At 32.3% G+C, this 12,595-nt stretch overlaps 1 pseudogene; it reads right to left on the bottom strand.

Annotated features, from left to right (window-relative positions):
- Positions 1–1,388: 1,388 nt before the first annotated feature.
- Positions 1,389–2,892, bottom strand: LOC133194988 (ficolin-1-like; annotated as a pseudogene).
- Positions 2,893–12,595: the final 9,703 nt, after the last annotated feature.

The following is a 12,595-nucleotide window of genomic DNA, read 5'->3' as shown; positions in this document are numbered from 1 at the left end:
ACCTCTGGAATTTCCAGGGGTCCGTGTTTTATCCCCTGTTCAACAACTGGTAGAAAATATGTGTCATAAAATAAAATCTCTTACCATTCCCTATCAAGTACGGGTATTGGAACCATTAATTGAGGCAATCGCAATACTGTAACTCAAACGAAAAATGTTTTCCCGCCACGAGCATATTTGCACAAAAAGATATCTTCAATTGTCGGCGATTAATATGATATCAGCAGAGAATTTTCAGAGTAGGAGATACTTCCTCAAAACAGAAATTAACCACTTTGTAGGTAAGCTTTAATTTTTCTAATGTAAAAACCCTTTTTGAATGAAATATGAATATAACGAATAGTAGCCAAGTTCATTGAAACGATACAAATTGTGAAATGAGCAAACATGAACCCGTAAAACGTAAGAAAAACGGTAAGGCTTTTCTGAATGATTCCCGAAAAGTAATGCTTAAGGTCATATGCTAGATAACCATGATACTCCAACTCAATAATGCAATAATACAGTAACGTGCAGATGTGCTAATCGGACTGTCTTCACTAAAAGTCAAGAATATACAAACTCCATTGAAAGTTTACAAAATTGTTACGCAGGACATAGAAAAAAAGATCTATGTTTAATGTTTACATAATCTATGGTTTTTCATAAACTAAATAAAAACCAAGTCTTAACAAAAAGAGTCTTATCCAGTAATAAATATTCTATGTGCGAGTCTAATTATCTTAGACCGAATAAAAATTTTGATAAGTTTAATTCCAAACTAGTTATAACCAATAGACTTGGTACAATAATCCAGTAATATACTTACAAAAAAATATTATATTTCAATCTCTGAATAGAGTTAAAACATTGCAATTTTACTAATACTACCGGTATATTTGTCTCAAATACTTTATTCCTCCACTGAAACTGGTCAGAATGGAAGAAATGTTTTATTTTTATAGGTGTATTTTTCCCACAGAAACGGGGAGTAAGAGAGAGCTTGATTATTTTATCAGTGCAGAAATTGCTAACAATAGTTTATGAACGTGAAAAACATATTATAAACAATATAATTACTAGATTATCACGCAAACAAAACAAAAAAAAAAAACAAAAAAAAAAAAACAAAAAACAAAAAAAAAAACAAAAAAAAAAACAAAAACAAAAACAAAACAAAACAAACAAACAAATATATTGCTTGTATAATCAGAAACTGTTCAAAGTCTTATTTTTAAACGTTTTTTAGAACCATCGGCAGCCTTTAATTGAAAATATTTTTTTAGTTCACCAATCTTATTGTAACCTAAATGATTATTATATGTTACCGTTTTAAACAGGTTTTATTTCTGTTTTCCTATTCTGCTACTGTATATTTCATCTGAACATTTCAGAATTTACAGTAGGTTCTAGGCTTGGCGAATCATCATACGGGAGGCAGTCAGGGAGGTGTACCATCCTTTGAAATAATACCAGCTTATGCCCTTTCCAAGGTTGTTGTTTCCGTACTGTCCATTCAGATTTGACCGATGCTCATCGTGATACCACCAGGCTCCAAGCCATCTTTAGGCTTGATTTACATTAGCCTCGTAATCGTTATCATATTATCAAACGTCGTAAACCGGGCATAGTTGTTACATTGCGAGGCTGAACATGAAATACCATCACATGCAAACATCAAACATTATTAACACAGGAAAATGTTTATTAATAAAGATCGAGGTCGCCCGCGCGGCGCAGTGGTTAGAGCCTCTGCTCTAGAGTCGCGAAGTAAGGAGTTGATCCTTACGTTGTGGGTTCGAATCCCACTGTGGGACGTGGAGACCGGTCCTTCGGATGAGACCGTATAAACCGAGATCCCGTGTCGCAGTAGGTGCTGGCACGATAAAGATCCCTCACTGCCAAATGGCCGTAAATGCCGAGCATAGGACAAAATTTGCAACTCTCCACCGGCAAGTGGTGGCGTCTCCATATGAGTGAAATATTCGGACGTTAAACAACATACAAACAAACAAACGAAAAATTAATAATAATGTAATTTAGCATTTTTTTATTGAAGGGAAATGTGACGCATAGTCTTATTTGTTTACAAATAAGAGAACCAAATAAACTTCTTCTTTCCATTACCATACAGATTATATTGTAATATTAAAAAAGATGTCAAAGCAATTTAATTATTTTTCCGGAGATATCTTTCAAGTTGACTTAATTTGTTTTACTTTTATATGTCACTATTCTTTCTTAATGTAAAATTGAATACTTCAGGAAATGGAATGGATTAAATCCTTTTGTCAGTGTTTACCTGCTGTTCCACTGTACCCAGACACATGGATTCGGTAGTTGTCATCCTCCCCTGCTATATAGAAACTATTGTACTCAGCATAAACAGATTCTGCACCGTATTCTAATTCCAAACGAAGAACTGTAAACCCGTTTGTAACCAGGAAACGGATGTTGTCTAGACCTTCATGCATAAAATAAAACCAAATTAGAGAAGAATATGTTTTAAATTAACTATTCAGTGAAATCGAACTATCTCAATATATTTTTATTGTATATACTTTAAACTTTTATTTTTGATATTACGAACAACACATACTAATCGTAACAAAATTTGTCAACAATATCTTTGAATTATATTCTGTTAAATATTTTATTCAACAATTGCTTCGAGAAGGAATCCCTAGGAAAATTGCTCATTATCATTTTTTTTTATAAGTGTAATCATTTTGTAGCTATTGTTTGGATTCGGCAGTTGCAGCTAAAATGGAAGCATGTCTTGTGATGTGACAAACAGGGATAGATATATACATGTATACTATCCAGAACTCAGTATTGAGGTCGCCAAATCCAGTTTTATTCTGTCCATCCCCTGAAGAAGTTCACAGAGCTATCAACTCTTCTTTGTATCATCTAACCGACCCGCCGTAATTATGAAAGAAGGAAAATAAGAAACTTGATTATCATCACTTAAATTTACATTAAACATATATAATTTTTCATCATATCGTATAAATGTCACAGATTGTCTATTTGTAAATCTTTAACAAATCCAATAATTCCATAATAAACATGCTACTCATTTTCTTATACAATGATTTTATTATCTAAATGAGATATATTCCTCTGGTCCACAATATCAATTGACATTACATGCAGAGACATCGCAGTACAGTTAAGGCTACACATGAAGATAATATGGTAATGAGGTCATAATGAGGTTGACGTCATGACAGTTGCTCCGCCTTGATAGATCCATATAAGGAAATAGAGCTCAAAAAAGCTATTTAATGATGATTGCGAGAATTTGTAATGAATGTCTGTATTTTCAGGTTTAAATAAGTAAACATTAGTGATTTTCTCTTATATAGTAACAACACGTCTTCGAAATAATTCTCTTTTTATTGTGTTGTTTGGCTGCATTCGGCTTCAGCCAAGCACTTGCACTCGGTGACACGGAGTGTTGTTTACATCTAAAAAAGTGGGGAACAGCGGCTGAGATATGCAGTGGATAAAGGCAACAATCAGGCAATCTTTAAAGAGAATAGGGATAAAATAGGAGACCTGGGCCTTCTTTATCTTTTTGATGAGAAGATGATGACGTTATTTCGGGAAATCATGGAAAACTGAGACGATCCGCATTACCTCCCTAGGTCCCTTTCTGTTCATTAAGGTGTGTATGTGCATAGGTATTAACATGTAGACATACTATTCTTTACATCGATGTCAAATAACCATGAACATGTACAATAAGATGTATTATTACAGTCCGTCACAAACTGCAATGCAGTAAAACTGGCATTTACATCAGCTAGAACTATCAAAATAGATGCATCAATTTCTCCACTGGGTATGATCACACTAAAGCATTTCACATTAATTTTATAGTATGCCAGTGTTAATTTTTTTTTAAATGTTGTATAGGTGAAAGAATTAAATGTTATCTCTAGTATATTGATTTTTTTTTTACTTAAATTAAGTATAGCTACCAATTCTACTTTTGCAAATCTCATAGGTTTCAATTTCCCAAAAAAGTTTTGTATCAAAAGTTTATTTCTATTTATTTTATGAATTTCAGAAAATATAGTATAGCATGGTTTGTTTTGTACAATGCAGTGTCATTTCATTCTACAATAGTAATCATTATGTTATTCACTCATTACATATATATTGTGTTGTAGCTACTCCCAAACAATTTGAACAATTCATTCAGGCAGCAAGTGTTTCCACCAACAAAATAACAAGAGGCCCAGGGGCCACATCGCTCACCTGAGCACTATGGCTAGGAAAAAGCAGAAATCACTTCAATCTTGAAAGGTTGAAAAGTTTAAATATAAAAGAGGTTGGGGGTGGGGGTGGGGGTGGGGGTCATGAATTGAACAAATTTGAATCTGCATTATCTGAGGATGCTTCCATTTAAATATGACCAATCATGGCTTTGCTGTTCTTGAGTAGAAGATTTTTAAAGATTTAACCTACGTATTCCTATGTAAAACTTTGATCACCCATTGTAGCCCCACCCGACCCCCGGGGGTCATGTTTGAACAAACTTGAATGAACACTATCTAAGAATGCTTCCATGTAAATATGACCAATCATGGCTTTGCTATTCTTAACAAATTTTTTTTTAAAAGATTTTTACTATGTGTTCCAATGTAAAATTTTGATCGACCATTGTGGCCCCACCCGACCCCCGGGGGTCATGATTCGAACAAATTTGTATGTACACTATCTGAGGACGCTACCATATAAATATGACCAATCATGGCTTTGCTATTCTTAACAAATAGTTTTTTTTAAAGATTTTTACTATGTTTTCCTATGTAAAACTTTGATCGCCCATTGTGGCCCCACCCGACCCCCGGGGGTCATGAGTTGAATAAATTTGAATGTACACTATCTGAGGGTGCTTCCATATAAATATGAACAATTATGGCTTTGCTGTTCTTGAGAAGAAGATTTTTGAAGATTTTTCCTATATATTCCTATGTAAAAATTTGATCGCCTATTGTGGCCCCACCCTACCCCCGGGGGTCATGAGTTGAACAAACTTGAATCTACACTACCTGAGGATGCTTCCTTGTAATTATGACCAATTATGGCTTTGCTGTTCTTGAGAAGAAGATTTTTGAAGATTTTTCCTATATATTCCTATGTAAAACTTTGATCGCCCATTGTGGCCCCACCCGACCCCCGGGGGTCATGAGTTGAACAAACTTGAATCTACACTACCTAAGTTGCTTCCATGTAAATATGAACAATTATGGCTTTGCTGTTCTTGAGAAGAAGATTTTTGAAGATTTTTCCTATATATTCCCATGTAAAACTTTGATCGCCCATTGTGGCCCCACCCAACCCCCGGGGGTCATGATTTGAAGAAACTTGAATCTACACTATCTGAGGATGCTACCATATAAATATGAACAATTATAGCTTTGCTGTTCTCGAGAAGAGGATTTTTAAAGATTTTTCCTGTATATTTCCTATGTAAAACTTTGATCGCCCATTGCGACCCCACCCTACCCCGGGGGTCATGATTTGAACAAATTTAAATCTACACTACCTGAGGATGCTTCCACATAAGTTTTGATGTTTTCAAGCACAGTGGTTCTTGAGAAGAAGATTTTTTAATTATGCTATTAATTTTTCGCGAATTCTTAATTATCTCCCCTTGGAAGAAGACGTGGCCCTTCATATGAAGAAACTTGAATCCACTTTACCCAAGGATACTTTGTGGCAAAATTGGTTGAAATTGGCCCAGTGGTTCTTGAGAAGAAATCGAAAATGTGAAAAGTTTACAGACGGACAGACGGACAGACAACCGGACAGACGGACTACAGACAAAATGTGATCAGAAAAGCTCACTTGAGCCTTCGGCTCAGGTGAGCTAAAAAGGTATGCTCCATATAAGCTATAAACCATACATATTCCTAGCAAGATTATTGAAATGTTTTGATAATAAAAACAGTAGAGTCATGTATATGTTTTCCATGTTACTCAATGCATTGTTTTGAGTATCACTTTTTAAAAACGCCAATGAACTTTCCATAATGGTATTTCATTTTGTTTTCAGAATTGATTTCAACCAGAACTGTTTGAACTATTTTTTGCACCTGCTCAGAAATCCCTTCACAGCCTGCCTTTGAATTTGAAAAGCTGTTTTTAATTAAATAAATTTTCTAGATAAATAATACTTTGAATTTTTAACAGTACAATGGGGTGAAAGTTTGAAGGCTGTTAAGATTTGAATATCTTTACTTGAATAAATTCTGACAGGCGCGTAGCTGCCTATACGCAGATGTGTACAAATCGTTTTCAAATTAAAAAAAATGGGATGGGGGAGGGAAGGGAGAGATTTGTGAGAAGAGAAAAAATATCAATACCATCCAGCAAATATTTGTGTTTCAAATTATTTTATCTCGACATACTGTTTCGATTCAAATTCAAATTTTACATTACCATGTCTTTATGAAAAAAAATTGTAATGTTTTATTATTTAAATCATTGCCACAACCAAATAAAACATTTATTAATTTGTAATTCTTCAACAACACATTGATAATTTTTTAAAGATCTTTGAGAAAATATCAACCGTTGATAATGTGATCCACTAGAATATGATTTGAAATATAACATTATTTTTGTTAATAATTGAAATTAATTATATTTGTTGCTGAAAGTTAAAAAAGAGTAGATGATCCCAATATATCATTTTAAAAAATATTCAGCCTCTACATGTACAATAAATTTGCACGGAAGTATTTTACTGTGTTAAAAGCAATATTAAGTACTATGTCTTGTATTTTCTAAAGAAAATCGAAATGGCATGATTTTGAATGAAATATTTGGTAAAACCCATGAGCTTCCAGGGACTTCGCCCATGGGTCCTCATCAGGGCTTCGCCCTGGACCAACTGGGGGTCTCAAAGCGGACCCCAGCCGTTCTCTGCGTACATTTCACTTCCATTCTGGCTACGCGCCTATCTGTGTTTTTGGGTACCAACAAGATCTAAATTTCAGCATGTATATTGTGTTCACCTGTTCTTTAACAGAGTATATGTTTCTTGATTACAAAGTTTTACTTTGATTATCTTGTTTGCGCATGGATTGATAATAACTCAAAAAAATGAGACTAAAGCCCCCCCCCCCCCCAATTTGTGCTACAATACCCAAATAAGTAAAACCTGATGTCAACACTGTTTAATAATTTGTTTTTTACGTGCAAGTAAGGTATATGGTATCAAAGGAGCCAGAGGCAAACTGGTGATGGGGTGGGGGGGGGGGGGGGGTAGATCTGTAATGAGAAAGGAGAACAGGTACATGTAATTAAATACAGGAATAAGCTCCCCAAACCCTTCCTCCTGTTCTTGAAACTTTTAACGTAGTCTAGAATCCCTAAACAGTTGACGGTTTGATAACTAAAATAATCACATATGTAAAAAAAAAAAAAACTAAGTTCTGTCGGAGATATTTTTTCTCTGTGTCTGCTTGGGGAGAATAAATATTTTATCATTGATAGCGGCTGTCTATTCTTTATTACAAATGATTGAATCTTTCAATATTTTTTAACCATGGGTATTTTCCAATTGATTTACATGATAGATGTTACGGCAAATTTGAGGCCTATTGTTGACGAACGGAGGAAATGCGGTAGGTGTCAAATACGTCTTGTGTAGAGTATAAAAGAACGAAGATATACAAAATAAAGTCAAAGATTTTTTTTAGACATACCGATTTGATTTAATGAAATAAAGCCTAGCACAGTCCGTAAGTATTATTTGTTCAAAATTTGCGAGGTACACACACTCTATTAAGTACCACAGATTTATCTCCCACGCTGGGTCAATGATGCGTTTGAAAACTATATTTAGAATGAATGTGTTAAGATTTCAATTTTTAATCAAAAAGTGCAAGGGCAAGGCGACAATCCAAGAGGTAGGTTTTTATTTTAAATTCTTTATTTTACTGTACAGTTTTTAAAAAGTGATGCTCATTTCTTTGTAATTCATTTGGCAATTTAAAATTCCCGATTAAATGATGAAAAATACCCTATTTTTGAATACTGGTGTCTGTTTTCAATGAATAACTTAAATATCTCAGAAATCTGACTGAATGAGCATCAGTTTTACGATAGAATAGATACTAAGGGACACAATGAAACATTGTGCAGTTCAAATATTGTTTGCCTTGCCCTTGCACTTTTTGGTTAAATTTGACATTTCATATTTTGACCTAAAATCGGAGCTCACGTGACTGTAGAGGGTCACATGATGACAAAAAATACCGATGTTAAAAGCGATGGACAAACTCTTCATCAAGCCATTAAGATATTTCAGAATTTCAGATAGAGTTTCATGCTAAAAAATAAGACGGTTGAACTTTAAGTGTCTCGTTTTTGGTGCCTTTTTATAGAAAATGTTGCCTTAACTGTACTGCGATTAATTTGTATATACTTTTCTTCTTATTCTTTGAATAAAATTAATAAGAAAGGAAGCTAAGTCTTATGGTAAAGTACTGAATACATGATTTTTTTGTGGTAAAATCATACCGTTCAAATATGACCTCCGGTGTTCATACAGTTGGCTAAGATTACACGTCAATGTAACTTCAATTTGTAAGTCAACCCTACGCCGACAGAGGGCGTGGCGGTGCTACAATCACATTCTTCAATCAAAATACACCAGATTATTAAACACAACTAGAAACACTTATTGACAATTCAATACGTAGGATTTAAGAAGAACAAATGTTAATCAATGAAATTTAATCAATTAGCTAATTATAAATACAGTATCAGTTAAAATTATGCATTCTTCAGGTACATTTTGCTACAGATAGAGACAAGTAAAATGATATATTCCAACAGAATCTTTGTATGTAGATTTAAAGTTTGTATAAATTTTGTGGATACCTTTAAAATATTTTCATATATAAGGTTTAATTTTTCAAATATTTATGCAATAAAATATTATCTAAATATTAATTTCAACTTGCAAATTTTCAGGATAAGGGATTGAAATTATTACAATTAACCTTTTTTGCACCCTCTATAATTAATTTAATTCATATAAAGAAGTCGTGGTAAGCATAATAAGATAATTTCTTCAATCTCGTTATGATGAAAGTATTTGAAGTCATAAAACTCACATTAAATTTAAAAAAAAATGGTTTTCGTCTGTCATGGCTATTGGCAATATGTTCTTAAAGTTTGAAACATAGCATATTTGAACATATTTGAACATGTTTATCGTCAAATCATTAACTTTTGCAGCAATGCAAAAATTTGAGAGTGACTATTTCCAATGAAAAAAAGTAAATCAATTATTACATAAGTTACAAAGGAAACCAAACATTGAAAGACAATGATTTATTTCATTTATTTAGATTAGATTTTCATTCAAGAAATAAAAATAAGTATAAGTTGAAATGTAGCCAAATAATAGAGAAAAATTCTTGTAACATATTTAAGAAGAAAAGATAGAAATTTATTTGTTTGCAACGCCTGCGAAAAAATAATCCCAAAAGTGATTTTCAAATAACACTCTGTGTCATTCATTTTCTTCAAAGCACATTTCTAAATGATTGTTATGCAATTTTTATGGTAAAGATGTGATCTAAAATTCAACATTTCATACAGCGTTGCAATGGAAAATATATGAAATACAATGTGTTAACAAAATATTCAAAGACTGGCGCCATAAAATCAAAACCGCTAAAGGTACATCAATGAATTTTTTCCACATTAATTCAACATCAACATCATATTTTCTGTCTACAGAATAATCTATAAGACCCATGTTTTATCTTTGAATAAATTGTAATTGTTTCCGTAAGCAATGGTATGACCACGCTGTGCAAACTCAAAATACGACGTGTTATATATATATATATATATATATATATATATATATATATATATATATATATATATATATATATATATATATATATATATATATATATACACTATCCATTTTGTCAATTGGTTGAGACATTGTCTAATGTTGGCGAACACAACCACTCCCTGTTAATTTTTATTTACAATTTAAGCTAGATCTGCATTGAAGTTACATGTAATACACTCAGATAACGTGGATGCGAATTGTAAATTTCACCCAATGCCGAATTGGACAAAAGAAGTGTTGAATCATTCATTTGATACATTATTAGATTGTCTGCCTAATTCAGGTATAAAATAACATACCATTATTCCTAAAAAAAAAAACCGGACATTATCAGTGTGCTTGATTTTTTTTTAGCTATTGACGTGTTTTACGCAAAACAGCTGCAGGTAGACATAAGAACAAGGCAACGCAGTGGTTATTAGGTCGTAGTTTTTTTTAATACGAAAAGGTGAAAATAACGAATAATGTTCATCTGTAATTACGACAATGTGTTATAAACATAATTATCTTTGACACTTGGTGTTATAATGATAAGAGTTGTGTATATTAAATCAAACAAAATATTTCCAAGACAAACAAAAATGTTCATGTTCTTGTAATCTAGGAATTATTTTGGATATGTATAGGTGTAAGTTTGCCGTTTCAGAAAAGAAAAAAAAAATGGATCCCCCCCCCCTGAAACTTTTTAAGAGTGTTTACAACAAATATCTTCATTTAGCTACAGCATTACGCTTTGTGAGATGAGTTTTCATATTAAAAAAGGATACAGAATCCCTAAGCTTTTGATACATGTGTGATTAAAAAAAATATGGCCAACTACTTTGTATCTACGTTACATTACATCCACAAGGTTACTAAAAAAAATATCAGAGGTTGCAATAGTCAATTTTCTTTGTTTAAAAAAAAACAAAGATTCAGGGAGCTTAGGAAAAAAGATCAACAATACAGAATTAGCAGGGGAAAAAAAGAAACAAAAACAAAATAAAGTTAAATGGTTTCCAGGAAATATCCCCCTCTAATAAGGTTATCCGTTCATCAGACCAGTCACAATTAATTCCTTTATCTATTTCTTTATTTGATGATTTACTTTTTTTTTTTCGTTAGTTCTTATATTTTTATTTAACTTTATCAAATTTTTATTTATAAACACACACTGAATTTAAATAAGTATTTTAAAAGGAAAAATCTCAAATCCAGGTATTTTCAATTTGTGGGAAGTTTAAGGCACAGGCATATAAGCATATATGCTTAAATCTTCGTAAAATTTAACTTATTTTACAGGGATTTTAAACAACGCTTTCAAAGTTATGGGAGTTGTCGAGAAAGTTCGTAGACACTTTTGCTTGACTGCTCAAATATACCGAAACAAATAAAGAAGTTTTAATAAAATGTTGATACATGACAAATATTTTGTTAAAAAGAAAAAATCATAAACAACTTTATATAATTATTATGTCAGTTCGTATATGCATGGCCGAGTCAGTGTAAAACATACATTTGTCAACCTGACTTCATTATCATACATTGCTTTACTGTATACATATCCTCTTAAAACTAAAACCTTATGGGGCCGTGATATTAGTCAAAAATTAACAATAAGGAAATTTCTTTTACTTTTTTCAGAGAACCCAAAGCTATTCTTTTGGTCAATAAATTGTCTAGGCACTTAAATACACCGATGATTTGCACACGGTTTGTAATTTACTTATCATTTGAGCGTTATTAATTTCTGAAGGTGCATTTGAGATTCCATTCAATACCTTACGACAGCACATTTATGTTTGCTGAAACGTGATGCCAAAAAATATACTCTTTATGAAGCATATAATCAGCTGCAACATAATGTTATGCCTTCAGCTAATGAATTTATGCACCATTCGTGAATTCTGACGCTTTAAAACGATACGAATTTTGGTATGTTTTAATTGATTGAAAAGTTTGCTAAAAAGTAACGAGCCCACTGACTCACTATCCTAACTTATTCAGAAACTTTAAGGAATTTCACCTACAATTTTTTTCTACCAATTTCAATTTTCTTTTAAAATATCAAATCTGTAAAAAGTGACCGTCAACAAATTCTATAGAAAACACTCTTAGAAATGATTCACTTCGTAGATATATTTTACAAAAATGATTTTAAGCGTACGCATAAAAAAGATTTATCAACACTTCTATAAAAGAATGTAATTACAGTAAAAGAATAACGCTTTGCTGTTTACGAAACATTTACATTCAATGGAATGACGATATTTGGAGATCTCAAGCAAATTATATTTTTAATGGCAAGTTTGTGCCATTTGTTCGTAAAAATAAGGGTGAGTGGATTAAATAAACTACAGGATACTAGTAACATAAGAGATGTTTTGTGAACAAGACGGTGAATGACACCCAGACTCTTATCAACCATTCTGAAGCAAAGATATGGGAAAACAATAATGAAAAATACAGCTGACATGATCGCCATCATACGGTTAAATTGAGCTCGAATTTTTCTTTGATGTATTTGAAATAATGTAGGTGGCTCTATTCGGTTACCAGATATCACTTTAAATTTTAGATGTTTGAAAAGCCTTATGTATAAAATACATGTTAATAGAAAACAAATTAAGAAAATACAAAATTGAACTTCTGAAAAATAGTCCAATAAATTGTGAATTATACAGGCATCGTATGTAGAAGAATACTCAATGTGCACATTTTCAAATATGATTA

This window comes from Saccostrea echinata, unplaced genomic scaffold, assembly GCF_033153115.1.
Source record: "Saccostrea echinata isolate AGI-Se365-2 ecotype Australia unplaced genomic scaffold, CSIRO_AGI_Sech_v1 ptg000029l, whole genome shotgun sequence".
NCBI lineage: Eukaryota > Metazoa > Mollusca > Bivalvia > Ostreida > Ostreidae > Saccostrea > Saccostrea echinata.
Note: the sequence above shows the minus strand (reverse complement) of the source record. Positions and strands in the feature narration are given on the sequence as shown.